The sequence below is a fragment of the Mesoplodon bidens genome (assembly GCF_964165515.1).
Source record: "Mesoplodon bidens genome assembly, chromosome: 2".
Classification (NCBI taxonomy): Eukaryota; Metazoa; Chordata; class Mammalia; order Artiodactyla; family Ziphiidae; genus Mesoplodon; species Mesoplodon bidens.
This window is the reverse complement of record NC_138177.1, coordinates 113,697,357-113,704,043: the sequence shown is the minus strand read 5'-3', so window position 1 is coordinate 113,704,043 and position 6,687 is coordinate 113,697,357. Positions and strand designations below refer to the sequence as shown.

The 6,687-nt window shown below is 35.4% G+C and overlaps 1 pseudogene across 1 annotated transcript; it reads left to right on the top strand.

Annotated features, from left to right (window-relative positions):
• The first annotated feature begins 5,963 nt into the window (after window positions 1-5,963).
• On the top strand, window positions 5,964-6,293 carry LOC308630389 (elongin-B-like; annotated as a pseudogene). The gene has a single exon. The product of its transcript is annotated as an elongin-B-like (transcript).
• The last annotated feature ends 394 nt before the right edge of the window (window positions 6,294-6,687 follow it).

Sequence of the window (6,687 nt, the reverse complement as noted above, 5' to 3'; positions counted from 1 at the left end):
TGATGTAAATTATGCAACATCTCAATCCTGACACAAATTTTATAAAGATATATCCTTTGTCTACATCCCAATATCTTCTCCAAAGCCTCAAACTTTAGTTCCTTCTACCCTCCTAAACAAGCCACATCCAGTAAATAGCAGCTGAGTCATTTACAGGGTAAATGAAGCATGTAACTCCTCAAACGCATTGTGACTTATTCTTTTTTTTTTCTTTTGTCACTTATTCTTGAACAACAATCCGAAGCCTCATCATCCCCTGGTGAGCTCGAAACCAGTCATAGTTTATAAAAGTTACATCTAAGATAAGGTGGATGCATGCAATCCAGGGAATATGCAAAATGATTCATGAAATAGTAGAAACAATATTAAGAACTTTCATTATATTTATTTTATGTCAGCATTTAAATCTTTTATTTTGGGGTATGTTTTATAAAATAAATTATATGTAAGAATAGTGGTACATTTAAATTATATAGTGGTATATTATAATATTATAAATACACAAATACTGGGAATTTGCATGCAAAAATATTTGACAATTTCCGATCTATAATACTATTAGGCTAAAAGAATTCTAGGTGGAAAGTATGTGGCTACTTATATCATATTATAAATCCATATGTATTGATACATCAATTATCCAAAAATTACATAAATCCTATACTGTAAAGAGGGGGATAAAACTACTGATGTTATACATTAGTTTTCAGTCAATTGGTAAAAACCAAACTTCTAAATCCAAGACTCTCTTTTGAGACAAGGAAAAATGCAGAATGAGATTTTCCATCTAAATGCCTTTACTTGTAAGGGAAACAATAAGGGAGTGGAGGAGGTGTGCTATATCTCAGAACAGTATTTTTCAGCGTGTCCCTGCATGTTACTAGTTATTCTAAAGGAAGAGAGGGATTTGTTAAACAGATTTCTTTACTAGGAGAGTTCTTGGAGCTCTTAATAGGAGCTCATGATAGACAGTGTGAATCTGTAGAGGCAGAAAATATTGGGCAAAGTTCTTTAACCATGCTATCATGTTTTTGAGAAGCGTTTTATGGGGATGGTACACCACTGAATGTACTTGGAAAATGTTGGCTAAAATAAGTTGTTTTCTCTGAAGTTTTCTGCCCATAGCTAAACCTCTACCCTTAAATTAGTGTCCATTCTAATTTAAGCTCATTCCAGTGTAATGTAGGCCTTTCCAACAGTCAAGTTAGTCTTTCTCTTTTCTCTTCTACCTCATTTCTCTTAAACTCAATAAATATTTATTGAGTACTTCTCATCTATACAGTACTGTGCTAAGAATAGGAAGACAATTGTAAACCTACATGATCTTTGCCCTAATTGAATTCAATCTGATTAGAGAGATAGACATTATACATATAATTATTTACAATTGTTATAAGTGAGAAGTTTTAAGTAGGTATTATAGTGATACTGGACTTAAATTTGGTGGGTTAGGGAAATACCCATGAAGAAGTGGTGTGTCTGCTGAGACATAAAGGAAGCACTCTAAGTGGACACATGAGGGGCAAGATAGCTCCTGAAAGAAGAAACAAATGTGTGAATGCTCTGAGATGGGAGAGATTTGGTTATTGTCACCATTAGCTAGAGGGCCAATGTGCCTGGGACAGAGTGGGTGAGGTGGAGAACAGCGTGGAATGAGATGGCAAAATCAATAGGAATCAGATTACACAGGGCCTTGAAGGCTACATCAAGGTATTGAGGTTTAATCAAGAGCAATTGGAAAGTATGAAAATGTTTTAAGTAAGTAGTGACAAGCTCAGAGTTCTCTTTAAAATGATCACTCTGGATGTTGTGTGGGTAACAAATTTCAGGGAGACAAGAAAAGACACATTTCCAAATTCTTCTACATAAACTCCACAAAGACAAGGAGGCTTTCCCCTCAAAAATGTACTCAGGCATCTATGACAGTGCTTGGTACATGGTAGAAGCCCCATATATATTTGCTGAAAAAGGGAATTAAGGTAAATATTCAGTTAAGACTCCATTTTAGCAGTTCAGGCAAAATATTAGTATTTTGGACTTAAAGCTGACAGTGTAGAGAACCCTAGACGTATGATAGTGATGCCTGGTGAGAAGAGCAACAGCACTTTGTGTTTTTGGATGGTGAACAACCATTGGTTGGAAGAAATCTTAAGTTATTTTCAAAACAATTTTTGTGATTGATGATTGGCTTCATCTGCCTCTACTTTCTGAAATATGTGCATTTCAGTGTGAGACAATCTTTTGTTGGAACATCAGATAATAGTCAGACACTGGCAATGTACGTATATTGGAGGTATGAGCAATTCCTAGTAGCTCAAATGCATCTCACATCATAGACAGGTGTCCACTTAGCCTATGAACCTGAATAGCAGTGCTTAGTCACTTTTCAGTTTCCAGTTCATTTGAACTTTAAATGTTTCAAAATTAAAAGAAACTACAGAATCTAACTTTAAGTATTTCATTTATTATTTTAAATCTATAACTTTTTTCAGATTTTTTACATTTTTTCTTTGTATTTATTTCTTATTTTTCAGTTTTATTGAGGTATGATTGACAAAGAAAATTGCATATATTTATGTTGTATGATGTAATTTTTTTAAAGTTGTACAATGTAATAATTTAGTATATGTGTATATCACTGAAATGATTACCACAATCTGATTAGTTACATAAATTGCTTCACATAGTTACCTTTTTGTGTGTGTGAGTAGTGAGAACACATAGGGTTTACTATCTTAGCAACTTTCAAGTATACAATATACAATTGTTAACCCTAGTTATCATGCTGTACATTAGATCTCCAGAACCTATTTATCTTTGTTTTGTTTTTGAATTTTATTTATTTTTGATACAGCAGTTTTTTATTAGTTATCCATTTTATACATATTAGTGTATATATGTCAATCCCTATCTCCCAATGCATCACACCATCACCCGCCACCCACCACTCCATCCCCTTGGTGTCCATACGTTTGTTTTCTAAATCTGTGTCTTTATTTCTGCCCTGCAAATGGGTTCATCTGAACCATTTTTCTAAGTTCCACATATATGCATTAATATACAATATTTGTTTTTCTCTTTCTGACTTACTTCACTCTGTATGACAGTCTCTAGATCCATCCACATCTCTAAAATTGACCCAATTTCGTTCCTTTTTATGGCTGAGTAATATTGCATTGTATATATGTACCACATCTTCTTTATCCATTCATCTGTCGATGGGCACTTAGGTTACTTCCATGACCTGGCTATTGTAAGTAGTGCTGCAATGAACATTGGGGTGCATGTGTCTTTTTTAATTATGGTTTTCTCTGGGTATTTGTCCAGTAGTGGGATTGCTGGGTCATATGGTAATTCTATTTTTATTTTTTTAAGGAACCTCCATACTGTTCTCCCTAGTGGCTGTATCAATTTACATTCCCACCAACAGTGCAAGAGGGTTCCCTTTTCTCCACACCCTCTCCAGCATTTGTTGTTTGTAGATTTTCTGATGATGCCGATTATAACTGGTGTGAGGTGATACCTCACTGTAGTTTTGATTTGCATTTCTCTAATAATTAGTGATGTTGAGCGGCTTTTCATATGTTTTTTGGTTATCTGTATGTCTTTGGAGAAATGTCTATTTAGGTCTTCTGCCCATCTTTTGATTGGGTTGCTTGTTTTCTTACTATTGAGCTGCATGAGCTGTTTATATATTTTAGAGATTAATCCTTTGTCTGTTGATTCGTTTGCAAATATTTTCTCCCATTCTGAGGGCTGTCTTTTCATCTTGTTTGTAGTTTCCTTTCCTTTGCAAAAGCTTTTAAGTTCGATTAGGTCTCATTTGTTTATTTTTGTTTTTATTTCCACCACTCTAGGAGGTGGGTCTAAAAAGATCTTGCTGTGATTTATGTCAAAGAGTGTTCTTCCTATGTTTTCCTCTAAGAGTTTTATAGTGTTTGGTCTTACATTTAGGTCTCTAATCCATTTTGAGTTTATTTTTGTGTATGGTGTTAGGGAGTGTTCTAATTTCATTCTTTTACATGTAGCTGTCCAGTTTTCCCAGCACCACTTATTGAAGAGACTGTCTTTTCTCCATTGTATATCCTTGCCTCCTTTGTCATAGATTAGTTGACCATAGGTGAATGGGTTTATCTCTGGGCTTTCTATCCTGTTCCATTGATCTATATTTCTGTTTTTGTACCAGTACCATATTGTCTTCATTACTGTAGCTTTGTAGTATAGTCTGAAGTCAGGGAGTCTGATGCCTTCAGCTCCATTTTTTTTTTTTCCCTGAAGACTACTTTGGCTATTCAGGGTCTTTTGTGTCTCCATACAAATTTTAAGATTTTTTGTTCTGGTTCTGTAAAAAATGCCATTGGTAATTTGATAGGGATTGCCTTGAATCTGTAGATTGCTTTGGGTAGTATAGTCATTTTCACAATACTGATTCTTCCAATCCAAGAACATGGTATGTCTCTCCATCTGTTTATATCATCTTTAATTTCTTTCATCAGTGTTTTATAGTTTTCTTCATACAGGTCTTTAGTCTCCTTAGGCAGGTTTATTCCTAGGTATTTTATTCATTTTTGTTCAGTGGTAAATGGGAGTGTTTCCTTAACTTCTCTTTCAGATTTTTCATCATTAGTGTATAAGAATGCAAGAGATTTCTGTGCCTTAATTTTGTATCCTGTAACTTTACCAAATTCATTGATTAGCTCTAGTAGTTTTCTGGTGGCATTTTTAGGAGTCTCTATGGATAGTATCATGTCATCTGCAAACAATGACAGTTTTACTTTTTCTTTTCAGATTTGTATTCCTCTTATTTCTTTTTCTTCCCTGATTGCCATGGCTAGGACCTCCAAAACTATGTTGAATAATAGTGGTGAGAGTGGACACCCTTGTCTTGTTCCTGATCTTAGAGGAAATGTTTTCAGTTTTTCACCATTGAGAATGATGTTTGCAGTGGGTTTGTCATATATGGCCTTTATTATGTTGAGGCAGAACCTATTTATCTTATAACTGAAAGTTTGTACCCTTTGACCAACATCTCTCCATTTCTCTCACTTCCCAGGCCCTGGCAACCATTGTTCAACACTTTCTTTCTATAAATTTTTGATGTTATTGTAAATGTGATTGTTTTCTTAATTTTTTTGGAGAGTTTATTGTTAGTGTATCAAAATGCAGTTGATTTTTGTATATTGATTTTGTATTCTGCAACATTATCAAATTCATTTATTATTTCTAACATGTTTTTTTTTTTTTTTTGGTGGAGTCTTTAGGAGTTTCTCTATATAAAATCATGCCATTTGAAAACAGAGGCAATTTAAGTTATTCCTTTCCAACTTGGATAAATCCATGTAATTGTGAAAAACCATGCACATACTATTCCAAATACCTATTTTATAATCTATATATTTTAGGCAATAAACAAATAAAATAGTAAATAATGTTTCAAATAAAAATGAGGAAAGTGCCTGTTATGTGGTGAATTGTGTCCCCTCCAAATTTATATTTTGAAATCCTGAATCCCAATATGTCCAAATGTGATCTTATTTGGAGAGAAAGCCTCTAAAGAGGAAATCAAATTAAGATGAGGCCCATTAAGGCAGGTTCTTATCAAAGATAAAGGGAAATTTGGAGATAAACATATATCCAGGGAAAACACCATGTGGACACAAGATGGTGATCTACATGGTAAGGCAAGAGGCCTGGAACAGAATCTTCCCTCACAGACCTCAGAAGGAACCAACTCTACCAACACATTGATTTCGAACATCTAGTCACCAGAACTGTTGGTCAATAAATTTCAGTTTGCAGTACTTTGTTAGGGCAGCCCTAACAAATTAGTAATATATCTGTAATAGCAGCAACTTAAAGTCTTTAACTACTAACTGTAATTTGTGTTTCTTTTTCTGGTTAAATCTGCCGGACTTGGGGGAGAGGCAGCCGCCGTGATATACGTGATCCTCTTGATCTGACGCCACAAGACCACCATCTTCACGGACACCAAGGACTCGAACACCTTGTTTGAGCTGAAGCGCATCATTGAGGGCATCCTCAAGTGGCCACCAGACAAGCAGTAGCTGTACAAGGACGACCAGCTTCTGGACCACGGGAAGACATTGGGAGAGTGTGGCTTCACCAGCCAGACAGCACGACCTCAGGCCCCAGCCACTGTGGGGCTAGCCTTCAGGGCAGATGAAGCCTCTGAGGCCCTTAGCATCGAGCCCTTCTCCAGCCCAACCGAGCTGCCGGATGTGATAAAGCCACAGGACTTAGGAAGCAATGCTAATGAACAAGATCTGCAGTGAGAGCCCCCCACCAACTGACCCCCCAATAAAAGAGATTTGGGTGTCAAAAAAACAAAAAAAAACAATGCCAGCTTTAACAACACATACTAGTTGCTACTGAGTACAGTATACAATAGCTCTGCTGTTTACAAAAATATACAAATTGTATTTCAAGTGATATTTTAAAGTTGGAAAAGTGTTAGAAAGTAGGAATATCAATCAACATTTCAGCTAAGCCCTGTTTCTGACCCTTTATTATTGTTAGAAATATAAAAAAGCAGAATGAATACTATTTTATATTGAGAAGCCTGTTCTTTCCCTGTGTGGCTGTTCACAGTAAATATTATTGGCAAGGTCACTGGAGGATTAGATTGAGATGCTGCAAATGTTAAATGAATTCTCAGCATTTTGCTTT